Here is a 27,899-nt window from a genome sequence, read left to right as displayed (position 1 = left end):
AATATTTTTATGACCTCCCAGCTATCTATGTTTTTGGTGGGATTTGACAAATAACTGTTATTTTTTCTCTCTGCTTTGCTTTTTACTCTCAAAATAGCCCACATTCTCTTTGAATGTGCCTCTGCTTTCCTAAATAAACTTCAGTCTATGTTCCTTTTTTCCTTTTTTTTTTTAGTTGTAGTTGGACACAATACCTTTATTTATTTATTTTTATGTGGTGCTGAGGATAGAACCCAGGGCCTCGCACATGCTAGGCGAGCACTCTACCGCTGAGCCACAATCCCAGCCCCTTAAGTCTATGTTTCTGACTGGCACATGCTGAAATTTTTTTCCATCATATATGCCAAGAGGCTTGCTGGTCCTGAATACAGTTCCTCCTGTGTGTGAATTCCTAGTGTTAGGGAACAGACAGATGTGAATGGTGGGAACACAAGATTAAGAGAATAACTCTATAAAGTGGGCCCACTGTGCGGATACCTACATACTTTCTTTGCCCAAAAGCAATTTGCCTGCAGCCCTGCCTGGCCTAACTGGACAGGATATGTCACATTCTTACCAAACTACCTGTTATTTGCAAGGAAATGCAAGCAGGAAATAACATTGATAAGAGGAACCCAAGTTACTTTGAAGGGAGACACTTTTGTGACCCTTTTCACAGACCAGATCCTGGAATATAGGGATAATTTCTCCTGACCATAAAACCTATAAAATGATTAAGAATTCAGTTAGAACCACTTAGCCAGGCCAAGGGTAACTTCAGTTTTCATAGCAATAGATACTGATGTCACCTGCTGTCAGTCAAAAGATGGACCTGGGTGGGACTCTCTGGAAACTTCTTTGGGGTCCCCAATAAAACTTGAATACAGGGACTGGGATTGTGGCTCAGTGGTAGAGCGCTTGCCGTGCCGAGCGGGACCTGGGTTCAATCCTCAGCACCACTTAAAAATTAAGGCATTGTGTTGTGTCCATCTACACCTAAAAAATAAATATTAAAAAAAATTCTCTCCTCTCTCTCTCTCCTCCCTCTCTCTCCTCTCTCTCTCTTAAAAAAAAAAAAAAAAACTTGAATACAGGAGAGGCACATTGTCCCTCTCCTCTCTGAGAGGACCCACTGTCTTCCTTGAGAGTGTGCCCTTTCCCTTTTCCTGTCCTTTCAATAAACTCATTCCTGTTACTCAGAGTGACATGTCTGAAATCTTTATGACATGATCACAAGAATCAGGGTTTAAAGGGTGAGTTTTCACGCTGTCTCAGTTTCTTGGAAGTCCTCAGCTATGTAACAGTAAGACAACAACATGATCAACAGCATTTTATTTATTCATTAATTAGTTCTAATTAGTTATACATGACAGTAGGAAGCTCTTCGATTCATTGTATACAAATGGAGCAGAATTTTGCATTTCTCTGGTTGTATATGGAGTAGAGTCACACCATTTGTGCAGTCATACATGTACCTTGGGAAATGATGTCCATCTCATTCCACCATCTTTCCTAACCCCTTGTCTCCTCCCCCCTTTGCTCCATCCAAAGTTCCTGCACTCATCCCATGCCCTTCCCCATTAAGGATTAGCATCCACTTATCCAAAAAAGCATTTGGCCCCTGGTTTTTGGGGATTGGTTTATTTCGCTTAGCATGATATTCTCCAACTTCATCCATTTACCTGCAAATACCATAATTTTATTCTCTTTTAATGCTAAGTAATATTCCATTATGTATATGTACCACAGTTTCTTTATCCATTCATCTATTGAAGGGCATCTAGGTTGGTTCCACAGTTTAGCTATTGTGAATTGTGCTGCTATAAATATTGATGTCACTGTAGTATGCTGATTTTAAGTCCTTTGGGTACAAACCTAGGAGTGGGATAGCTCAGTAAAATGGTGGTTCCATTCCAAGTTTTCTAGGAATCTCCATACTACTTTCAGATTGGTTGTACCACTTTGCAGTCCCACCAGCAATGTGTGCCTTTCCTCCTATATCCTCACCAACATTTATTGTTGCTTGTATTCTTGATAACAACAGCATTATATTTAATTGGCAGATTTTAAAGCTTTAGAGTTACAGACTAAAAGCAATTTTAGAACAAATGAAGATTTGAGTAAATCTTAACTCTTGTAGGACTTACTCAGTAGAAAACAAATTCTCTCTCTGTTTTTTTCTTTTCTTTTTTTTTTTGGTAATGGAGATTGAACCCAGGGGCCCTTACTAAGCCACATCCCCAGCCCTTTTTATATTTTATTTAGAGGCAGGGTCTTGATGAGTTACTTAGGGCCTCACCGAGTTGCTGAAGCTGGCTTTGAACTTGCAGTCCTCCTGCCTCTTGAGCCACTGAGATTACAGGCATGCATCACTGTGCCCCGCTTCCAAATTCTCTTGATAAGACAAACTGTTTTTTTTTAAAACATTTTTTAGTTGTAGACAGGCACAATATCTTTATTTTATTTATTTATTTTTATATGGTGCTGAGGATTGAACCCAGGGCCTCACACATGCCAGGCAAGCGCTCTACCACTAAGCCGCTACTACAGTACCCCCATTTAGCATTTTTTAAGAACACAGTAAAGCACCTTGCTGATTACAGAGCAATAAAACCTAGGCAGGAGCTGTGGTTGTGGCTCAGTGGTAGAGCGCTCACCTAGCACATGTGAGGTGCTGGGTTGGATCCTCAGCACCTCATAAAAATAAATAAATAAAGTCATTGTGTCCAACTACAACCAAAAAAATGATAAAAAAAAAACAGCCAGTTTGTGCAGAAAACATGAAACCATAAAGGAAAATTACTGGAGTTGTTTTATAAGCAGCATTGAATAGATAAAGTAGATAGTAAAAGAGAGGCAGGCAGGCAGGGCATTGGGCCCCATAACAGCTTCTCTAAACGTGTAGGCTAATCCATGAAATTAACCTATAGAAACATTGCAAGCATTCCAGTTGACCCATTTGTCTCAGAGTAGTGTGAAAAGACAAGTGGGATGGACCAGAATGAAGGTTACAGACTCAAGGCCTAAAAGGGCACAACTAATTAAAGGGTCATAAGCTGAACCAATAGGCATGGCACCTTTCTAATACCTGATAAGTATAGCTGCTGACCAGTAGCCTTGGCATTTTTCTAATAACCCCTGGACTAGTACACTTAAGTGGCAACCTGCTTTCTAGTCCCTTCTTGCCCAGCAAGAGCTCTGTTTCTTTTCTTCATACTTGAACAAACGTAACTCTTTCACTCTCACTCTCTGTTATCCCTGGGTTTCATTCTTCAAATTCTCAGGACAAGAACCTGGAAAGAAGTCACTAGTGCGTGGATAAGGTCTGCTGCAGCACTAAGTGGGCATTTGCCTGCTATGGAGATATACAACACAGGTCCCACTCACTTCCAAAGAATCCAGTCCTGGTGACTGAGACCAGCTGCTAATGCTGGAGTTGTGAGGAGCTGCTGCTGCTGGGAGGGCTGTAACTTCACCAGCAACTACAGAAGCAGAGGTGGAGAACCCAGTTTCAATATCATATCCTGTATATCATGTATTTTTTTAACAAGGTAGTTGTGAAAATAAATTTAAAACAGACACACAAGTTTTTTAACAAGTTTAGGTGTGGACAGACTAATAGTTAATTTCTGAAAGTACTATTAGGAGTTATGAAATTAAAACAAAATCTCCCTAATTTTAGCTCATTATAAAATGATATTTCAGAAATCAGAAATAGAAACTGTACATAGCTTATTAGCATTTTAAATCATCTGTTATTTTCTTTGACTTATCTCTGGTTTGGAGCAAGGAAAGTACAGACTCACTCATGAATTTTTAATTTTTTTCTGTATTGAGGATTAAACCGAGAGACGCTTAACCAATAAGCTACATTTGCCATCCCTTTTAACTTTTTATTTTGATACAGGGTCTCACTTAGTTGCTTAGGGTCTTGTTAAGTTGCTGAGGCTGGCCTTGAATTTGAGATCCTCCTGCCTCAGACTCCCTAGTCACTGGGATTATAGGAGTGTACCACCATGTCTGGCAGGTCACTTGTGTATTTTTAAATCTATTGAACAATTAATATTTTAAACAAACCTTGAATATCATATATAGATATAAACATCATACACTAATTAAAAAAAATGGAGGGCTGGGGTTGTGGCTCAGTGGTAGAGTACTTGCCTAGCATGTGTGAGGCACTGGGTTTAATTCTCAGTACCTCATATAAGTAAAATAAAGGTTCATCAACAACTAAAAATTTTTTGAATAAAAAAAGTAGATGGAATATTTTTCAGGTATGAAAAGCCTAAGAGTTTTCATCTCTGGATTGAGGTTTCCCTGTAAAAACAAAATAATTTGAAATGTCACATTTTAGAAAATTTAAATTTATTTATTTTTTGGTACTGGGGATGAGCCCAGTGTGCTTAACCACTGAGCCACATCTCATCCCTTTTATATTTATTTAGAGATAGGGTCTCCCTGAGTTGCATGGGGCCTTGCTAAGTTGCTGAGGTCAGCTTTGAATCCTTCTGCCTTAGCCTCCCCAGCCACTGGGATTACAGGTGTGTGCTGCCACTCCCAGCTTAATTTATTCATTTTAATAGTTAGCTTTACTTACAGAAATCAAGCATAGTTAACGCTTAAATTATTCTTTGCCAAAAATATCCTCAAAGGTTGCTATATATAGAAAACAATGGACATTATATCTCAGTATCTGGAGACCAATATATTAATTGGTTAGCAGGCCAGAAAAATTAGTTACTAGATTTTAAAGACATTTTTATTATGAACAAATTTAAATAATTTATTATAGATTTAAAGTCATGTGAATCAAAAGGCACTTGGACTAATTTTTTTATAAGTCAATTTAGTACCATGTAAGCAGACTATATATAAGCATATAAACATAGGTGTATACAAGAAAAAATTAAAACCTAGAATTAACGTTTGCTAGTTTTATAAGCCAGACATTCCATGCTAGTTTTATAAGCCAGAAATTTGCATTTCCAAAGTTGAAACTAGGAAGAAATTTGCATCTTAAAGAATGAGATTAGCAAACTTGAACGGGGGAATTTGTTTGCCAAAGATAGAAATATTTTAGAGAAAAATTAAAAGCCCTAATCAGACAAAACAAAATATATATAATTTAGCCAGATGCAATGGTGCATGACTGTAATTCCAGTGACAAGATTGAGGCAGGAGGATCACAAGTTCAAGGCCAGTTTGGGCAACTTAGTGATATACTGTCTCAAAGTAAAAGACAAAGAGGGATGAACTGTGGATGTAGCTCAGTGGTAGAACACCCTGAGTTTAACCTCCAGTATTCCCCCTCCAAAATATATAGGCAAATAGGTTTTATATTCAAATCTATCTTTGAAGAAAAATGGAAGAAACTTCATTCCATCTCTAAAATCCCTGACAATTAGCAGAATTTTTAAAGGAGAGGAGGCAAGGGAATGAGTGACAAAAGGACTGGAATTATACATATGTAGATGCAGGTAGGCCTGAATGGGTAATCTTCCCATCTTTGGGCTTGTCAGTTTGAGGGGGTAGTGGTCACAGTCCCTCCAACCTCCCCTCTTAGCATGAGGAATGTGTTCCGAATTTGGGTGAGGAGTGGCATCCAAATTTTATCTATTGCAATAATTAGAGCTGAAGGTGTAGCTCAGTGGTATCGTGCAATGCATAGTATGCATGGGGCCTTGGGCTTAATCCCCAGTATCAATAAATTTAAAAACTATTTTGTAGTGGGTGGAGAAGGGGATGTTTTAATTCTGTTTGCATGCTTGATTTTTTGTTTCTGCCCTCAATTCATTTTGTTTACCATTGTGTCTCCTGTGCCACAGTGTCTATCCTAAGTGTGGCATTTAGAGAATAAATTTGTTGGGTGAGTAAATGAATGAATGCTCACAGGTAAACAATTCTAACAGAGAGGGGCTATAATGGAGTTTGAGCATAAGGGACTTTGTAGGACATGAGGGACATTATGATTAACTTTGAGCAGTTCATAGAACATTTCACTGAGTGAAGCTGTTTCCTTTCAGAATTTTCTCTTTTTTTAATATTTTATTTTTTTTAGTTTTAGGTGAACACAATATATTTATTTTTATTTTTATATGGTGCTGAGAATCGATTCCAGTGCCTCATGCATGCCAGGTGAGTGCGCTATCACTTGAGCCACATCCCCAGCCCCAGTTCCAGAACTTTCTAAGTGTATTCAAAGCCATCAAAGGGCTCTGCATCTGGGAATGAAATAAAGTGATGCTAGATAGCCACCAGATGGCGATATTGCAGAGAGATTTGAGCAGCAGAGGAAATGGCCAGCCTATTCCAGCTAAGAGCCCATATTTACTTCTAAATGAGTTTTTGTGTCCTGTCCACAAAAGTAAAAGCTGTGATTTCTTTTCTTTTGTTTTGCTAGTTTTGAAACACTTCAATTCCTGCCCAAGGCTGCTCTGGGAGACATCTGGTGTTCTAGTTGGTCAGTCATTACCAGCCAGAGAAGAGAAATGATGCCGAGTATTTTTCCAGTCCTTCAGATGCTGGAATTCTAATTCCTACTCCACTGATCTGCTGTCTCCCATGTAATGCCCTTATGTGGATGGATTTAAAGAGGTGAGGAGAGAAGCAAACTTGTAAACACACACACACACACACGTGTGTGTGTGCGCGCGCGCGCGTGTGTACTAATGATTGTACCCGGAGCGCTCTCTATCACTGAGTTACATTCCCCAACCCTTTTTATTATTTTAGTTTGAGACGGGGTCTTGCTAAATTACTGAGGCTGGCCTTGAACTTGAAATCTTTCTGCCTCGGCCTCCTGAGTTGTTGGGGTTTCAGGTATGTGCCACTGTACCCAGATAAAACTGTTATTTTTTGAGACATCAGGCACTATAGTCAGACATTTTATATAATTATTTAATTGCCATGAAACCCTGAGAGATTAATTTTCTTTCATTTTATACCTCAGCCTGCTTCAGCAATTAATAACAGGTATTATCAGTCCTCTTTCAGTTATACCATCATCTGACAACACATATTATTTTCAGACAGCTTCCAGACAATCTCATCATATTATTTCATTTTGAAGTACTTTTTTGCTGGGCACAGTGGCACACACCAGTAATCCCAGCAGCACAGCCTGAGGCAGGAGGGTCACAAGTTTGAAGCCAGCCTCAATAACTTAGTGAGGTCCTAAGAAACTTGGTGAGACCCTGTCTCAAATAAAAAAAATAAAAAGGGCTAGAGATGTAGCTCAGTGATGAAGCATCTCTGGGTTCAATCCCCAGTACACAACAAACAAAAAACCTCCCAAAACTCAATAGCTCTAAAAGATAAACACTCTTTAACACAATGGCAATAACATTATAACACTAAAAAACCCTACAGTAATTCCTTAACATCCTCAAATATCTAGCCCTGTTAAATTTACCTGGTTTCTTATCTTTTAAAATTGCATGTATTTTATTCAAATCAGGATTCAGACAGGTTTATAAATTACATTTATTTAATAGATGAGTTATGAGTCTTTTTATATAGGAGACTGAAGATAAGAGTATCTATTCAGAATTCAGATAAAATTCTCTTCTGAATTAAACCTAGTACTAGATGTTGGGGGGTCACAAAGATTAGGAAGATATAGTCCCTAAGGAACTCAGTTGTGTGCTCCTGTTAATGTTCTGTGAGTATATTTATCACAGGACTTATCACTTATGATTAGTATGCGTTTATGTATCTATCATTCCAGGTGGTAAGTCCACTAAGAGGTAGGGATGATTTCATGTTCAACATTGCAGTTTTTATACTTAGCATAGATCTTGGCATATAACAGGGGATGGAGTAATTTCGTCTAACTGGGAATCAATAAAGAGTTTCCAGCCAGGCACAGTGGCACACACCTGTTATCTCAGTGGCTTGGGAGGCTGAGGAAGGAGGATCATGAGTTCAAAGCCAGCCTCAGCAATAGCGAGGTACTCAGCCACTCAGTGAGACTCTATCTCTAAGTAAAATACAAAATAGGGCTGGGGATGTGGCTCAGTGGTTCAGTGCCTCTAAGTTCAATCCCCGGTACTAAAAGAACAAACAAACAAACAAAAAAATAAAAACAAAAACAAAAAACAGTTTCTAGCAGGGCAGTGACAATGTAAGGTTTTCACTAGTGGTAGATAAAAGGTTGTCAGTTGATTTCAAAGCATAACGACTGGAGACAGACTATTGCAGAGTCTGGGCTAGAAAGGATGAGGGTGAGTATGGAGAGAAGATGGATTGGAGAGTTACTGAGTATGTAAATGGTCAGGATTGGGTAATTTCTTACATGCAGAGAATGAAGAGTTTCAGGCTTGGGTGATGGTGGTGTCACCAACAAATTCAGAATGAAGAGGAAAAGCAGGTTTAAGATGTGGAAGATAAGTTCAGTTTGGGACAGGCTGAGGTTAAGGTGACTGTTCAGGAGATGTCATCTATAGAGATGTTTGCAACCATCTGGGTGTGGTGGTGTACACCTGTAATTCTAGCGGTTTAGGAGGCTGAGGTAGGAGGATCCCAAGTTCAAAGCCAACCTCCGCAACTTAGTGAGTCCCTAAGCAACTCAGTGAGACCCTGTCTCAAAATAAAAATATTTTTAAAAAGGTTATTATTATTTTTTTAAAATTTTTTTTGAGAGAGAGAGAGAGAATTTTAATATTTATTTTTTAGTTTTCGGTGGACACAACATCTTTGTTTGTATGTGGTGCTGAGGATCGAACTCGGGCCGCATGCATGCCAGGCGAGCACACTACCGCTTAAGCCACATCCCCAGCCCCCAAAAAAGGTTATTTTAAACCAAAACTCATGAGAGAGGTCAGGAGTAAAGAACTAGGAGTCATGAGCATATAGATAGAGCTTAAAAATGGATGCCATCACTCAGGGATGGGACATGCAGCATAACAGGAAGTGGGTTTAGGATGGAACTCTGTGGAACCTTACAGGGAAATTGAAGAATGAGAAAGAAAAGGAATAGCAAGGGGAATTGGAAGAAGACCAAGAAAGTATGGTACCACGGCAGCCAAAGGAGTTCAGGAGGTGGGCAATGGGAGTAGTTAACACTTGAGAGGCAGTTAGGGAGGTGATGGCAGAGAATAGTTGAGTATGGCTGGGGTGTGGGGCATTGTAGAAGAGTGGCAGGAGGTTAGCCCAGAAAGGTCAGTTAAGCCTTTATCCAAAAGGGCCTTGGCCACCAGGTGAAGGGGTTAAGGCTTCCTTTTGTAGGTAAATGGGAGTCACTGAGGAGATTCAAGTAGGAGTGACCTCGTTAGATCGAGGTATTTTAGAAAAGTCAGGTTGAGGCAGCATGTAGAAGAAGGCCTCATTAAGGCAAAGTAGGAATGGGTTGTGGAGGAAGGGAGAGTTTCCCAAGATCTTTAGTAGATAAAATTTGCAGCCTCCCCAACCCCCCAAAATAGCTAATGCTTACTGAGCCATGTTCTAGGTAGTATTCTAAGTACATACATCGATTATCTTGCTAAATCCTTACAACCAACCTGTGAGAAAGATAAGTATCATTAACGTCACTTTATGCACAATGAAACAGAAACATAGAAATAAAGAAATTTGGTGAACAGAGATAGTAAGTGGCAGAGCATAAATTCAAACTCAAGTGGCTTGACTTTTTATTTTTTTGGTACTGGGGATTGAATTCAGGGGCACTCAATCACTGAGCCACATTTCCAGCCCTATTTTGTATTTTATTTAGAGGCAGGGTCTCACTGAATTGCTTAGTTCCTCACTTTTGCTGAGGCTGGCTTTGAACTTGCAATTCTCTTGCCTCAGCCTCTCGAGCCACTGGGATTACAGGCATGTGCTGCTGCACCCAGCTAAGTGGCTTGACTCTTAACCCATACTGTTTTTTTTTTAAACAATTTTTTTAGTTATAGATGGACACAATATCTTTATTTATTTTATGTGGTGCTGAGGATCGAACCTAGGGCAAGTGCTCTACCACTGAGCTACAACCCCAGCCCTTAACCCTCACTCTTAACATCATTGGTCATTGTTGTGCCATGATTGGATGTGGGTAGTGTGGGGGTTGTTAGTTCCGATTAGGTTGAGCTATACGTTATCAGATAGCCAAAATAATGATGGGTTATGTATAATTGTAATGTACCAATAAAAATATGGAAATAAATATCTCAATGCAAAATAAAATAAAAGAAAGAGTATAGTATAATGCATTAAACAACAACAACAATAACAAAATAGCCACTGGCTAAACTGGATAGAAATTCATTTCTCTTTCAAAGGGTTTAATGTCCAAACTTCAGGGTATAAGATACAACTCCAATGAGCACATTCGTGTTCCAAGCAGCAAAATGCTATGTTGCAGGGGTAAGGAGAGAACAGATATTAGGTGAAAGCTAGCAGTCTTTGCTATAAGGGAGATTCCAGGACTCTGACATTTGCATAGAGGATTGCATGCAGGATGCTATCATCCCCAATTTAAGTGGAGAATACAGGAAACCTATTAGAACTTTATGTTTGTTTTCCTAGGGCCTTTGGCTTCACCTAGAAGCAAAAGCCTGTTTATTTGTATTATTTTGGTTTTTGGTGTACTGCCCCTTTCCTATCTTGCCACACAGTTCTAGTGAGATCTTCCAATCAGTACTCTGTCTCTCTGGCAAACAATTTGATTGATTGAGGTATGGCCATGTGATCCAGGCCAGGACAATCAGAATACTTCACTTTAATTACTTTTTTTGACTTAATTGAGGAAAAAATTGTGACATGACTGGAAAATGTGTGGCCAGAAACTGCTGATGGCCCTTTTTTTTAATTACTTTTTTTTTTAGTTGTCAATGGACCTTTATTTAATTAATTAATTTATATGTGGTGCTGAGCTCAGAACCCAGTGCCTCACACATGCGAGGTGGGTGCTCTACCACTGAGCTATAATGCCAGCCCACATCTGATGGCCCTTTTTATGGTCAGAGGGAGACAACCTGTCTAAAAGAATGCCAAAGGCTAAATGTTTTTTCTTATAAGTGGATGCTGTTCCATAATGAGGGAGGGAGGGAAGAATGGAGGACCTTTGGATTGGGAAGAGGGGAGTGAGGGGAGGGGAGGAGATATGAAGGTAGGAAAGATGGTGGAATGAGACAGACCTTATTACCCTATATACATGCACGGTTACAAGATTCATGTTCAAGTTCCTAGTCTTACTTGTCTTTGATGCCCATATGCCCCTATGATTATGTGAGGCTTCTAATAGATTCCCTCTTTTGCCCAAGTTTAAGTAGCATTTCTGTTACTTGATATCATTGAAGTCTTGATAAAATCTATTGTAAAAGGTAATTCTAAAATCAATGTAGATGTGTTTAGGATCCGTGTTTTGTATTGGGGGGGTGAGATTATAGTAAATAGTAACCAGGAGCAGGGAGATAGTTTATGAGACTGTTTCAGTAATCTACCTGAAGGTAATAACAATCTGAGCTAAGGCACATCAGGGGGCCAGGCTTGCCATGACCCGTTTCTTATAAGCCTTGAGCCAGCTGCCCATATCTATGGGCTGGTCATCTTTATGTGGTTGCAGTGTAACTAGTCACTATTTATTATGGGCATTTTCCCTCAGTCCTTAGGCATAGTTATAATAGCTGCTTAAAAATTCTTGTTTGTTAATTCTGAAAATGTTGGTCATCTTGGGGTCACTTTTTATTGATCGCCTTTCTTCTTCAATATGGGTAATATATTCCTGTTTCCTATATATCCATTCATTTGGACTTGTCTCCTGAACATTTTAGAGGATGCAAATCTGTATTTCATTTTTTCCCTATGAAAAGTATTGATTTTTGTTTTTGTTTTAGCAGACAGTTAATATAACTCAAACTCCATACTCAGTCTCTCTTATGGTAGGCACCAACTGAAATACCTATTCAGTTCTTTGAAACTTACATGGACTGTTTGAAGATGGCCCCACACACTTATAATTCAGAGGTTTGTCAGACTTTGAGGCATTTTATATGCAGAATTTAGGGCTCTACCTATCAGGCTTGGTCCATTTTAGGATTTTACCCCCACTCTTTCCAGCTGCTGTGGAAACCCTGAGCTCTGTCCTCTGATTTTCAAGTTAGTAAGATTCAGTTTCAGCCAGTCACCAGAGCACTGACTGGGGCCTACTCTGTGGCTAAAAGTCTTAAAAATGGGAAGCTCATCTAGATCTGATTCCATCTTTGAAGTGTTGATTTTCTTCCAGTTTCTGCCTACTTGTCAATATTTGCAGGTAGTTATTTTTTTAATATTTTGCTGAGGGTATATACTTGCTATATCTGAAGGAAGATGAACTTGATGAAAGCTACTTGGTCTTTTATTGGAAACCAAAACCTGTCAAGTCACTACTATTGTTTAACCTGTGGCATATATGGCAGGAGCACTCTAGTGCAGTAAGAATTTATATGTAGGCTTTGGATGTTTGATCCAGAAGATGTGACTTGATAAAGGAAGTCTTTACAATTAAGTAAGCTAAAGGTGATGACATTTTAGGATGACACGTTTGGAGGTATGAGTGGCTTGGTAATCTCCCACTTGGTCTACTGTGAACTTAAATAATGTCACCCTACACAGGTGGAATCCTACTGTCACCAACCTGAGTGCCTCTCCCATAAGGAGTTTCATTCATCAAACATCTCCTATCCTATCTCTGGATCACCTCTGCTTTAAAAAAAAAAGCAATATTTGAACTTAATGTAGTAAACTATACTTTCTTTGCAGTTTATAGATCAGAACAACAGGCCAAGACCACTACCCAGTCCTCTGCCAGACCTACTGTGTGGGATGCACAGGGTAGATAAATTGACAAGTGTTTTACTGGGTTGGATGGTCAGGGATTAGTGACAAAGTATAGGTAGGGAAATAAAAGAGAGGAGTTAAGGACTAGCTTCAAATTTCTGCTTTTAGCATCTAGATGGGTGGTAAATAGAGGATAGAAAAGAAAGCAAGTTTAAGGGAGAAGGTGAATTCAGCTTTGGCCATGTTTGAAGTATCTGTGAGACAGTTAGGCAGAATATATATGAATCTGGAAGGCTGAAGAGACATCTGAGAGGGTTATAAATATTGAAGAATGACTGGCAGATAAGCATAGATGAAGCTATACCTGTGTAAGTGATATAACTGGATAACATATACAGAATGGGAACTGATAACAAAGCCCAGTGGTAAAGCAGGGGATACTATAAGAAATGAGTCACTTTGAGAGACTGAGAAGCAGTCAGAAAAGGAAAGTCAAAACAGGAAATGTGGTATACAGAAGCCAGGGGAGATGAGTTTCAAGAAGGAATTAGTGGCCAATAGAGTCCAATTCAGAGAAAAGCAAGGAAAGCAAGCACTAAAAAGCATCCATTGGATTTAGCATCTAAAAGATCTTCACCCCAGAGTTCACATTTGCAGTGGAGTGGCAGGGAGTGTGACCACATTGTAGTGGTTTGAGGAGTACATGGGGGTGGTAGATAACGGCATGTGGCTTTTATTAATCATCCTTTCCAGAAACCATTCCCCTATGTAGTCCCCTACTCTTAAATCTGGTGTGCTCTGTGAAAATGTAAGGAAGTGATGCTGCTTAAATTCCAAGGGTAGGTTGTAAGAAGCCCTGAAACTTTTGCCTTGGCCTTTTGGAGCTCTGAACAACCACATAAGAAATCTGAGCACCTTGCTAAGGAGATCAAGTAAAGAAGCCCTGAGACGACATGGAGTGAGACAGCAACACAGCTAAGCCCAATTTCCAGATATCTCCACCAGGTGGCAGGCATAGGAATGAAGGAAGCCATTTGGGGCCCTCCAGACCAACCTGCCAATCAGCTGGATACCACTGACCCCATTAGATACCTCATAGGGTAGACTTGCCAGCATTCCTCACACAGTCATGAATATAATTAAATAATTATTATTTAAGCCCTAAGTTTTGGGGTGATTTTTTACACATGATGTAAAACCCGAAGATTGGGTGTTGAAGTAGTGAGACTTTAGTACATGTTATACCTTCAATAAGCTTGGAAAGAGAATGATCTAATGGCAGCTGGAAGGTCACAAGACTGAGGGAAGATTTTTATAAAAATGTTAGATACTTGGGAATGTGCACAGGCTGATGGGGAAGAGCTATGAGAAAGAGAAAATTGAAAATGTAGAAGAGGGAGGAGGCAGCTGATGCATGAAGTTCTCAGAAGGGAAAGGATGTGATCCATACTCTGGTAGAGGGTCTGATCTTAGAAACCAGGATAGTAGGATACTTTAGCTTCTAAATTAGAAGGTATCTTCCCTCCTCTGGATATTTAAAAATGCCAAGCTTTCAAACATATATAATTATATAAATGTTACATGTGTATGTATGTGTGTATGTGTTTATATATATTTTACATGTATGTATAGGTTATATATATATATATATATATATATATATATATATATATATATATATTAAATATATGAAAATTTGTTGGGAAATGTTGGATCTAACAAGGATTTACTGACTTAACCCAGGCCAGAAAGTGACTAAATCTACACTCTTGAACTAAAATCTAAGTTATCTTTACTAAGGTCACATTAAAACCATACTTCCACAGAGTGAGCTGGTCTGGGCTCAGTGGGCTCTCAAAATATTATGGGGTTTAAATTCCATTGCCTCTTAGATAATTACCTAGAAATTCTTTCCAAGAAAAAGAGCTGTTGACCTCATACCTCTGCCTGTTGCTGTCCCACTTTCAGCAGGGACTAAGTATTGGATTAATACCCCCAAGGAAGACTTGTGGTAGTTTGAGCTGGTGGTGGTTGACCCTCTGTACCATAAAGTCACTTTGGCTTCACCTTTCACAGTAGCAGGACCATAAAGTCACTTTTGCTTCACCTTTCACAGTAGCAGACTTCCCCAAGGAAAAGCCCAATCAAGGCAAAGTGGAATAGTAATCCAATGCAAAAATAAACCACTTTTAAAAAACTTTCTCATTGTGGAAAAAATGCAAACATATACAAAATTAGACTAGAATAATGAACCCCCATATTCCAGCACCAATAATTAATGATTTCTGCTCATCAATAAAATGTCATACACATGCGTGCGCGCACACACACACATGTGTGTGGGTATGTGCAGTTGCAAGTTGTTCAAAGTAGTTGATCCTTTTTATTCACAGATTTCATATTTGCAAGTTTACCTACTTGCTTAAACTTATCTTTAACCCCACAATCAGTACCTGAAGTACTTTCATGGTCATTCGTGGACCTGCACAGATTGGCCAAGCACTCAATGTTCTCAGTTGAGTTTGGATAAAATGACACACTGTCTTCTTGTTTTAGCTCTTATGCTATATCTTTTTCATAGTCTATCTAATGCCACATTTTTATGTCTTTTGTTGATGATTTCACTGTTTAAAATGGCCCCTAATCATTACACTGATATGTTGTCTAGTGTTCCTAATTGCCAGAAGTGATGTGCCTTATGGAGAAAATATATGTATTAGATAAGCTTCATTTAGGCATGAGTTATAATACTGTTGGTTGTGAGTTCAATGTTAATGAATCAACAATATGGTACATCCAGAAAAAGGAAGAAGAAATTTGCCAGTTAATATGTGAGGCTTGGGGCCGGAGTTGTAGCTCACTGGTAGAGCACTTGCCTAGCATGTGTAAGGCAATGGATTCAATCCCCGGCATCACGTAAAAAATAAAGTAAATTAAAAATAAAATAAAATAAAGATATTGTGTTCATTTACAACTAAAATAAAATATGTGAGCCTTCTCTGGGAAGAGATAAGATACCATCTTTAGTGTGAGATGAAGCTGTGGAATAGATGGAAAAGCACCTAAATTAATGGGTTTGTGAGATGACTGATTTTAAAAAGCAGAGTGGAGAGCACTGTTGTGTGGCTGAAAACAAAAGTCATTTATGGTCATGCTACCTGAGAGCAGGAAAAATTTAAACCCTTCTTGCCTCATGTTTTGTTGTAAAGAAATATCATATGTAATTAATTCTTTTTAAATTTTCTTTCTTTATTTATTTTTGCATTACAATTCTTAATACACCATTATATCATAATTTATCATATCTCTGATTATATATAAGGTATGTTGACACCAAATTCAATTCTTTAAAAAATAGATAAAAAATAAGATATCTTTAAACAGAAACATATATAAAACTAATTCATGTATTGATCATTTGAAAGGAATGAGACCAGAGGTTCACAGGAACTGAACCTTGGAGTTCTACTGTGAGTAGTAGTTCACTATTTGCTAATTAATTGTATAAGTTGACTTTATATAGCCTCACTACCACAAATAATAAGAATCATTTGTGTACACCCTGACATAGGTTTTATGTGTGTTTGGGAAGAGTTTAATCCAAATTGCAGATATGCTAACATTTTATTTATAAATATTTTAATGTCTCTCTAACCACAGTGGTTCTCCAAAGTGTGGTCTGAGTAACCCTGGAGACACCTGGGACCTTTTCAGGGTGTTTAGGAATTCGTCCTTTTTCTAACTGTATCTCCATGAATTTGGATTTTTTTCATAAAATTCAACCAAAACAACATATTACAACCTTAAATAAGAAGCAAATATGAGAATCTAGCTGTTTGTATTAATGCAGATATTAAAGTTATTTGCAAAAAATGTAAAGTGGTTCTTTTAATAAAATTTTATTTACACAAATTTGTAGTGGGTTCATTGTTATTTTTTTCTATTTTACTATTTTTTTTCTTTTTGGTTCTGGGATCAAATGCAAGACCACACAAGTACTCTACTACTGAGCAACACCCCAGTCACTATTGTTATTTTAAAGGGTTAGTAAATATTTTTTAAATTTCAGTTTTTATTTCTAAAACATTATATTTCTATCTCCTACATGAACAAAAGCTATTTAGGATGTAAAATATTAATATTTTTATCATATGCATGTAACTTTATTTTAAAAATATAAATATAAAATATAAATAAAAAATATTTTGTTTATTTAGTTGTAGCTGGACAGAATACCTTCATTTTTATTTTTATGTGGTGCTGAGGATTGAACCCAGGGCCTCGCTCACACTAGGTGAGTGCTCTACTGCTGAGCCACAACTCCAGCCCAGGTCAGTATTTTAAAAAGAAACATTAGTGCACTTTCCTTCAGCATACCTATTTGCAAAACCTATCAAAAGGTGGAGGACTTTTTAAACTGCCTCACATATGCATGAATAGCAATTAACACAGTAAGAACAATTCTGGTTATGAAATGTACCAAGGTAAATTTCTGTAACTCTGGAATTTGAAATAGTTTTCTTTAAAAAATATTTTAAGGGGCTGGGGTTGTGGCTCAGGGGTAGAGTGCTTGCCTAGCATGCATGAGGCACTGGGTTTGATCCTCAGCACCACATAAAAATAAATTAAAAAATAAAGGTATTGTGTACATTTACAACTTTAAAAAATATTTTTAAAATATTTTATAATAATTATAGACTCACAGGAAATTGCAAAAGTAGTATATAGAGACCCATGTATCTATCACCAAGCGCTCCCTCTTAGTGATATGTTATATAGCTAGCATAATCTCAAATTCAGGAAATTGGTAATGGTACAATAATATTAACTAGAATGTGGGCTTTATTCAGTTTTCATCATTTTTACATGTGTTCATGTACAAGTGGTTCTCTGTGGTTTTATCCCATGTATACACATAGTGAGTTGGGTGATCATCAGCACTGCCAAGATGTAAAACTCTTCAGTTGCCTCCTTTGTATTTTCCATTTATATTCATATCCATCCTGCTTTACTTTTATACTTTTTCAGTGATTGATCTGTTCTCAATCTCTAAATTTTTGTAATTTTGAGAATGTTATGCAAATGAAATCCTGTACTTTGGGGATTGACTTTCTTTTTCACTAAGTATAATGTTCTTGAGGTCCATATGGGTTGTGATTGAAAGACTTATGGATTACCTGGTTTTGCTATTGTTAAGTTACCATGAACATTTACATACAGGTTTTTGTGTGAACACAAATTATCATTTCTCTTGGATAAATGCCCAAGAGTGACTTGTGGAGTTCTATGATAAGTACATGTTTAGTTAAGCACATATCAGAATGAGCCTTGCCATTGTATATTCCTAAAAGCAATGTATGAAAAATCTCCATTGCTAGGCTGGGTGTGGTGGTGCACACTTGTATTACCAGTGACTTAGGAGGCTGAGGCAAGGAGATGGCAAGTTTGAGACCAGACTTGGAAACTTGGTGAGATCCTCAACAATTTAGTGAGACCCTGTCTCAAAAATTAAAAAAAAAGAGCTGGGTACAGTGGAACATGCCCATAATCCTAGCAGCTCAGGAAGCTGAAGCAGGAGGATCACAAGTTCAAAGCCAGCCTCAGCAACTTAGTGAGGCCCTAAGCAACTCAGAACCTGTCGCTAAATAAAAATATAATACGAGACTTGGGGTGTGGCTCAGTGGTTAAACTCCCTGGTACCAAAAAAAAAAAAAAAAAAAAAAAAAAGAAAAAGAAAAAGAAAGAAAGAAACAAAATTTAAAAATGACTGGGGATGTAGCTCAGAAGTAAAGCACCCCTGGGTTCAATCCCCAAGTACCAATTAAAAAATTCAGTTGCTAACATTTGTTATTACCATTATTTATATTAGCCATTCTCATTGGTGTGGTTTTACTTTGCATTTCCCTAATGGCTAATGATGATGTACATATTTTCATGTTCTTCTTTGTCATCTGTATATTCTCTTTTCTATCCATGCCTTTTGCTTATTTTCCAACTGGATCTTTATTTTTAACTATAGGATTTTGAGAGTTCTTTATATATTCTGAATACCAATCCTTTGTTGTATATATAGTTTGCAAATATGTTCTCCCAATCTGTGTTTCAGTCTCTTAATAGGATCTTTTCAGCATAATAACTTTTAATTTTGTTAGTGTAATATGTAATTTTTCATGTTTTTATTGTTTCATGATTTTTATATTTAAGTCCACAGTCCACTTTGAGTTTATTTTTTTTAACTATTAAAGAGATTTGTTTTTGAAATTTTTTTTTAGTTGTTGATTGACATTTTTTTTTGTTTAACAAGAGAAATTTATTCTCTTGCATTTTTGTTTTTTTAATTTTTTTTTTTTTTTTGGTTATAGATGGACACAATGCCTTTATTTATTTATATGTGGTGCTGAGGACTGAAGCCAGTGCCTCACATGTGCAAGGTAAGTGCTCTACCACTGAGCCACAACCCCAGCCCTGCTTGTTTATTTATTTATTTATATGCAGTGCTGAGAATCCAACCCAGTGCCTCACATATGCTAGGCAAGTGCTCTACCACCGAGCTACAACCCCAGCCTCTTGATTTCATTTTCGTAGATAGTGTGAGGTTCAATTTTTTTCCTATGGATGAACATTTATTCTGACACCATTTTTAAAAAAATTCTATCCTTCTTCCATTGAAGTTTGTTACACCATTTGTAAAGTCAGTTGAGTGTACCTGAGCTGGTCTGTTACTCATTTCCCTTGACCTGTATCTATCACTCCCCAAGGATCCTACTGTCTCAATTTACTGTATCCATCCAATATTTTAACTTGCAATAAAGATATTCCCCCAGTTTATTCTTCTATTTAAAAATTGTTTTAACTATTCTAGTTGCTTTACCTTTTCCTATAGGTTTTGTAAGCTTGCCTATATTAATGATAAATCTTGGTAATATTTGGATAATAATTATGTTAAATGTACAGATCACCTTGTGGGAAATTTACATCTTTACTATATTGAGTGTTCTATTCAATGAACACTGTATATTTTTCTTTTTTTGTACCAGGGATTGAACTTTGGGGCACACCCCCTCTTTTTTGAGAGGGCCTCGCTAATTTGCTGAGGCTGGCTTTGAACTCATGATTCTTCTGCCTCAGCCTTCTGAGCTGCTGGGATTACAGGAGTGGGCCACCATGCCCAGCTATTTTTCCATTTTTAAAGAAATGTTTTTTCTTTCATCAACATTTTATAGAAAGGGATGTACTTATGACATGAGAGGACTAGTGAAGTCTCAGTGCTCCATCCCAGCAAGGAGCAGACATGCTGCTTGCTGTGTGAATTCGATAGCCTCAGTTTCCTCATTTGTGGTCATAGCTCCTTCATAATATCATTGTGAAGATTTAAAGAGACAGTGAAGGTCTGAGTCCTGCCTCTGTCTTCTTTACTTTCCTCCTTTTCACCCTTTGCTTTTTGGGCCTTTCGAGCCCTCATCTGTGACCCCCATAGGCACTAATAGTGGGAATGACTTCCAAGGGGTGTCATGAGGAATGAAGGTGAGAATTGACTGCCTGATAGTGTGGGGACATCTAGGCAGTGATTATTAGTAGTATTCTGCCTTTCTCTGAGAGAAACTTGATGGAAACCAAGAAGATAGCTCCAAGAGCCGGTAGCAAGATCTTGCTGTAGGTTTGGGACAATGGAGAAAGTTCATCATAGCACAACAGACAATAGGAAAGAAAATCTCCAAACCTTGTGACAGCTATGACCCAACTTTTACAGAAAAAGAATTAAACTGTCTGTGTATAAAAGTAGATTTAGAGGCATACACACCAAACTGGACTGCCAGGAGTTGAGGGACTTTCACATTTACTTTTTCCCCTTTTGTGCTTGAAAGCTATTTCTTTTTAACTGAGTTTGTGTTGTACTAAACAATATCAAAATAAATTATTTTTCAAAGGCCAATCAGTTGAAAAAATTAACTAGTTAGCAAACTGTGTACACACAAATATAGTGGGATAATTTCCCTTAAATTTCTCTTCCATTCAACTGCCTGCCTGGCCTTTGTGCTTCTTCATCTCCTTGGCTCTCCAGCTTCCCATCCGCCAAGGTTTCTGAGTTATCCTTGTGCAGGAGATTTGAGTTACTCTTTCCCTTAGACCTGGGTCATCTCACCTTGGTTCATGGAGCCTTAATCCCCTCCCCAAATAAGCAAGCATTCCACAGGTGTCTTCGTGACTGAAGACAGTTCCTTCTGTGAAAGGAATTACTTGGTTAGCTCATTAAGGGATTCCCCACCCCCAATGATGTTGGGGAGAGTATTCTAAAGCTAGTGACTTTAATGAATTCTGTGTGAAGAGGCTGGGAGGGAGGGTTTAGGTAATCCATTACATGGATGTTCGAAGTATTTGGAGAGAAGTGTTTGGTACAGTTATGATGACATTCCACAGCATGGCACTTGTAATGCACTAGGTACCCTTTTAAAGACTTTGCATATGTTCCTTCATTTAATCCTCACCTCAAACCTATGAGGTGCTTCCTGTTATTATTTCCTTTTTACTGATGAGGAAGTTGAAACACAGAGGTTAACTACCTTGCCCAAGTTCACACAACTAGTAGAGGCAGGATCTGGAGGCTGAGGAATGCTTAAGTCATGTTCCTCCTCTCTTTGTTCAATCATCCAGTCCTTCCACAGACAACCTGACTGGCAACCATTATACCAAGTGCAATATTCAGATTGGAGTCAACATATTAATTTGAAGTTTTGAGCCAGTGCCAGGCTCCCAAAACCTGTCCTGGGGAATATAGCTTAATTGGTACAGTATAGCAAAATGTCCTGCTTGTTGAAACTAAATTTCTAGTTATCTTCTTTTTCATCAATAAGTCATTGAGGGTTGTATCCCAGCAAAATAGGATATAAGGTCTCCAAACAAAAAGGGGATTATGGAGTTTCATTATAAAGAGAGTTGGATTAGTCTTTTAGTAGTTGGATACCTGAAGATGTGGTATTCAGCCAGAGTAAACACAGAGTGGTTTGGACTCTGGATGTGCAGGTTTGCAGAAGATGAAATTCTGTCGTTGGTCTTCAGCTGGAGAAGTATTTGCATCTGCTGAGAGAAAAAGCATTGCTCTGATTGCTGATTGCTCCTGTTCTCAATAGAGTACCAGGTTGAGAGAGCTCATTTCTGGTTTGGGGGCAAGCTTTTCCCAGTTCATTTGTTTTACTGCAGTTAGAACCTCCCATATTTTTACACTTCACAAATTACACCTGAAAATTTTTAGGTCACCATGGTAACTGTCTCTCCAGCATCATTCCCTGGACACTGAAGAATGAGGGAATTGACATATATCAACAGGGAGGGGGTGGGAGTTTTATTATTGCTGCTCTCTCAAGCCAGTAGGAAAGTGCTCAATTACCTGTGATCAGGAGGATTAGTGATACCTCAAGTTAGGGATGTAAGAGGTGGATCCTGCTATGCCATTTATTTCTAGTCTGTGCAAGAAGTTATTGTGGCTGGTACCAGTATGGTGGAATAGGGCTATGGAAAATGGAGAATTGATGCAAGAAATAATGTACCGGTAGAACAAAGGGACTTTCTGACATGGGAGATTCAGGAGAGTTTAGAAATAATACCAAACTTAAGATTCAATTGAGGGCTGGGCTGTGGCTCAGTGGTAAAGTGCTCACCTACCATGCGTGAGGCACTGGGTTCGACCCTCAGCACCACATGAAAATAAAATGAAGATCTTGTATCCACCTATAACTAAAAAATAAATATTTTTTAAAAAGTTTCAGTTGAGGGTGGGGGTATAGCTCAGCAGTAGAGCATATAGTTAGTATTCTGAGTTTGATCCCCAGCATCAAGATTTGATTGAACAACTGATGAACGATGAAGCCATTCCACAAAAGAGAGGAAATTGAAGGAGGAGCAGGTTTTCCAGAATTCTTTTTTTTTTTTTTTTTACTCTTTTGGGTTTGAGTTGCCTACTATTTTAATTCCAACTGAAGATGTAAAGTAAACAAAGGGTTATACGAGTATGGATTTCATAGAAGAGGTCAGTGTTGGACATGTAAATTTGAGAAATGGTATTAATTACCCTGAGAATTGATAATAAAACATGAAGAACTGAATGACAATGAAAATTCCATCTTTTTGTGTGTGTGTATGTGGTGCTGGGGATTGAATTCAGGACCTTGTGCATGGGAGGAAAGCACTCTTCCAACTGAGCTATATCCCCAGCCCAAAAATTCCATCTTTGATCCAGGCTTGTTGAATATAGCCAACCCAAGCAGTACTCAAAGGCAAATTTAAAGCCAAAGTACATATACTTCATATTATATGAAAAAAGACTGAAATACAATGAATGTGGAATGTAATTGATTAGGTAGGTAGAAGGGATGATATAATGAAGAGTAGAAATGATTGATGTAGAAATCAAAGAAGCAATAGAAAAATTAGTTAAACCAAAAGTAAATTCACACAGAAAACTAATACCCCTCTGAACAAACTGGCCTAGAATAGAGACAAATGTACAAATTAAAATTATTTGAGCCAGGTGCACTCCTGTAATCCCAGTAGCTTGGGAGGCTGAGGCAGGAGGATCACAAGTTCAAAGCTGGCTTCAGCAACTTAGTGAGATCCTCTCTCAAAATAAAAAAAGGGGGGGATGGGATGTAGCTCAGTGGTTAAGTGCCCACGTTAAATCCCCAGTACTAAAAAAAATAAAAATAAAAACTAAAAAAAATTGGAATGAGTGCTCTATGCCACTTAAAAGTGCCAATTAAAAAACGTGGGATAAAATGAAGAGCTATAGAGCCGGGTGTGGTGGTGCATGCCTGTAATCCTAGTGGCTTGGGAGGTTCAGACAGGAGGATCGCAAGTTCACAGCCAGCCTCAGCAATGGTGAGGCGCTTAGCAACTCAGTGAGACCCTATTTCTAAATAAAATACAAAATAGGGCTGGGGATGTGGTTCAGTGGTTGAGTATCCCTGAGTTCAATCCCTGGTACAAAAAAAAGGAAGAGCTATAACTATGGATACACTATAGATAAGTCCTATGATTTGATAGGATGTTTCATAATGACTTTAAATATTCCATTGAAGTGCAGAGGTTTATAGATGAAACAAGTTATTCAAAATGTGAATAATTACTGAAGCTGATTGATGGGTACATGGGGGAATCATACTGTTTTCTATGTGTTTAAAAATTTTTTTTCTGTGTGTTTAAAAATTTTCCATTAAAATCATTTTGAAAAGCCCTTCTAGGGGCTGGGGATGTGGCTCAAGCGGTAGCGCGCTCGCCTGGCATGCGTGCGGCCCGGGTTCGATCCTTAGCACCACATACCAACAAAGATGTTGTGTCCGCCGAGAACTAAAAAATAAATATTAGAAAAAATTCTCTCGCTCTCTCTCTCCATCACTCGCTCTTAAAAAAAAAAAAAAAGAAAAGCCCTTCTAAATCATTTGAAAACTTAAGTAATGTCAGGAATTTCTTAGAGCTGAATCAACCTTTAAATATTAAGATCTTCAGTAGTTCAGAGTCAAAGTATTATAGGCAATGTAAGAAATGAGGAAGGCCCTTGAACATGAGCCAGTGCTAGCAAAGTAGGTCCTGCTGAATGAGAGCCATCTCCCCTTCCACTCAGGTTTGTATGGAATATAGTCCTTGATCCAGCAACTCCACTTCTAGGAATGTACCCTCAGGAAATAATTGGTCATATGTGCACACCTATATATGAATAAGGATGTCCTAAGTGGATTCATAATAGTAAATCAATTGAAACAAGGCAATGACGAAGAACACTAAGGGGGCTTAAGAAGTCATGGTGCTGTGGTTTAAATGTATCCCCCCAAATTTTTTGTGTTGTAAATTTATTTATTTATTTATTTTTAATATTTTTTTAAAGAGAGAGAGAGAATTTTTAATATTTATTTTTTAGTTTTCGGCAGACACAACATCTTTGTTTGTATGTGGTGCTGAGGATCGAACCTGGGCCGCACACATACCAGGCGAGCACGCTACTGCTTGAGCCACATCCCCAGCCCCAATGTGTTGTAAATTTAACCTTCAAATTCCTATGTCAATGGTATTTGGAGGTGGAGTCTTTGGGAGCTGTGATATTATGATATATAATTTTTTTTTATTTTCGTCCACAATTCCTGGTTCATAAACTCCCTCCTCAAAGCAGACCTAGAAAACTAGAATTTCTCTTTCTGAAGGTGTGTTATAAGTACTCTAATTTTCCTCCACCTTTCTGTCTTTGAAATGGCCATAAAGAAATTATTTGATCTACCCTTGTCCAATAGTAGATCATAAAAACTTCTAGAAGAAGGAATGCTGCCCAGGAATGGCCATACTCTAGAAGAAGGAATGCTGCCCAGGAATGGCCAACAACAATTCTGAAGCAGACAAGTCTTGTTACGTTTCCCCCACTCAATCTGCTAGCATTAGATTTGTTCAAACACATTCCTACACAGTTATCGATGCTTTGGTCATTCCTGTGCAATGAAGTATCTATAAAAACCCCAAAGAATAGAGCTTAGAAAGATTCCACATATCTGAACACATGGAGTTTTCTGGTATGGAGGCTGGTATGCTTGGAAAGGATATGGAAATACTATAGCCCTCCCCTCATACGTTGCCCCATGCTTCTCCCCAGTTGTATGCTTTGTAATATTTTTTTTTTTTTTACAAAAAAACCTGGTAAACATCTTTGCCTGAGTTCTGTGAGCTGCTCAAGCAAAATAATTAAACTAGAGGACGGAGTCATGGGAACCACACTTAATGCTCAATTGTTCAGAAGCACAGATAAAAACAACCTGAGACTTGTGACTAGAATCTAAAGTGTGTGGGCAGTCCTGTGGGATCTTACAGTATCTCCAGGTAGATAGTGTCAGAACTGAATTAAATTAAAGGACACACAGCTGGTATTCATTGCAGAATTGCTTGCTTGCTGTTGGGGAGAAGCCCCCACTCATTTTGAGGTCACCAAAATCTTCTGTATTGATTGCTGTTGAGTGAGAACAGAGGAAAAATGCAATTTGTTTTTTCCAACACAGGAGGTAATTAGTATTCAAAGAGGTCATGTTGGTGGGACTGCCATGATGGCATTAGTAAGTTTATAAGAAGAGGAAGAGAAACCGAAGCTAGCACACTTACTTTGTCTTATGTAATGTCCTCGGACACGTTTTGATGCAGCATGAAGGCCCTAACTAGATACCAATCAGATGCTGGCATCATGCACTTGGATTTCCCAGCTTCCAGAACCATGATCCAAATAAACTTCTATTTTTTAATAAATTATCTGGTCTCAGTTATTTTGTTATAGCAATAGAAAACAGACTTACACATGGTACTAAGCAAATAATTGGATATAGTACATTTATGAAAAATTTGTATACCTCAGACATCAGTTTCCTCCTTTTTCAGTGGAGAAAGCCAAAGGAGGAAAAAAAAAAGAAATTGTACTCTTTAGTTAGTTTTATGAAGCTAGCAAATACTTGATACCCAAATCAGACAAGGACATTATAAGAAAGGAAATGTTCAGGATGATTTTCTTATAAAAATTCTAAACAATATTAGCAGGTTGAATCCAGCAATCTATAATAATTGTAAAAAATAAGGTCAAACTGGGTTTATCCAGCAATGCCTGATTGGTTTATTATTAGAAAACCAAGCAATATAATTTAACATATTAACAGATAAAAGGAAAAATATGATTCTCTTAATAGATAACAGTAAATTTACAATAAGAATGGAAGGGCCAGGCACTTTTGTGCTTGCTTGTAATCCCAGCGTCTCAGGAGGCTGAAACAAGAGGGTGGTGAGTTCAAAGCCGGCCTCAGCAAAAGCAAGATGCTAAGCAACTCGGTGAGACCCTGCCTCTAAATAAAATACAAACTAGGGTTGGGGATGTGGCTCAGTGGCCAAGTGCCCCTGAGTTCAAACCTTGGTACTCCCCAACACCCCCCCCCAAAAAAAAGAAAGGAAACATCTTCAGTCTGACAAATGGTATCTACCAGGAACCTGCAGCAAATGTCATTCTTAATGTGAATTGTTGAAAGTAGTTCCCTTGAGCTCAGGAAGAAGATAAAGCTATCCCCTCTTACCACTTCCACTTCTTGGTCTTAGCCAGTATAATAAGGCAAAAGAAGAAGAAGAATTTTAAATGGTTCATAAAAGAAGAAATAAAACTTATCATTTGCAGATGATTTGCTTTTGTCATGAGAAAATCCTAAGAAATTTAAAAATAATTTAGAATTATTAGGAGAGCTTAGAAAAATCCATGACATCAATATTGAAAGATCAATCATATTTCTGTATATAATCAAAAGCACTTAAAAATAAAATTAAAAAAACATTTACAGTGGTATAAAAAATCAAGTACCTTTAACTAAATAAAAGATATGTAAAACCTTAAGGAAGAGTTATAAAGCTTTGTTGACAATGCCAAGTGTTTGTGATGATGTGGACCAACAGAAACTGAAACACTGATGTGTAGAGGTGGGAATTGGTACAACTTTGCTGTATAGCTTGGTAGTATCTTCTGAAGTTAAATCCATATACTCTATAACCCAGTAAATCCTAGATATAAACTTTATATATGTACATGTGTACCAAGAGACATAAAAACATGTTCCTAGGAACATTTTTCATAATTGTCCCAAACTAGGAATAACCAAAATGTTCATTAACAGTACAATGGGAAAATTCATTGAATGTAATGCAATACTGAAAATAGTAAACCAATACTATATACAAAAATTGAATTTCAAAAACATGAGTACAAGTCCATTTTGATAGTATTAATTCTGCATACCCAAGAAATGGCAGAATTTTCTTTTTAAATATGGAATGCTTCATGAATTTGTGTGTAACCCTTGCACAGGGGCAAAATGGTAGAATTAATATTGTCAAGATAGCTATGCTACCAAAAGTGCTATACAGATTTAATGCAAATCCTATTAAAATTCCAATGACATTCTTCATAGATACAGAAAAAAGCAGTTGTGAAAAAAAAAGTTGGAAAAATAAGAGGCCCAGAATAGCCAAAACAATCCTTAATGAGAAAAGCGAGGCAAGAAGCATCACAATGCCAAACTTTAAATTATACTACAGAGTTATAGTAACAAAAACAGCATGGTATTGGCACCAAAACAGGCATAAAGAACTGCTGGAATAGAATAGAAGACACAGAGACAAACCCACATCAA

General features: G+C 37.8%; 1 long non-coding RNA gene across 5 annotated transcripts in view; it reads left to right on the top strand.

Moving 5' to 3' along the window:
* Positions 1-25,955, top strand: part of LOC308639604 — a 44,679-nt gene extending 18,724 nt beyond the window's left edge. The window contains exons 4-7 of one of the 5 annotated variants that reach the window (XR_014020082.1): positions 6,383-6,576; positions 16,935-17,011; positions 19,080-19,148; positions 24,626-25,955. This is a non-coding gene — a long non-coding RNA (uncharacterized lncRNA). Of the gene's footprint in view, positions 1-3,263; positions 3,476-6,382; positions 8,581-16,934; positions 17,012-19,079; positions 23,945-24,625 lie in introns of those variants that run through there. The other 4 variants (XR_014020084.1, XR_014020083.1, XR_014020086.1 and 1 more) reach the window with 4 other exon arrangements.
* The last annotated feature ends 1,944 nt before the right edge of the window (positions 25,956-27,899 follow it).

This window comes from Spermophilus citellus, assembly GCF_964194105.1.
Source record: "Spermophilus citellus genome assembly, chromosome: X".
NCBI lineage: Eukaryota > Metazoa > Chordata > Mammalia > Rodentia > Sciuridae > Spermophilus > Spermophilus citellus.
This window is presented reverse-complemented; position numbering and strand designations above follow the sequence as displayed.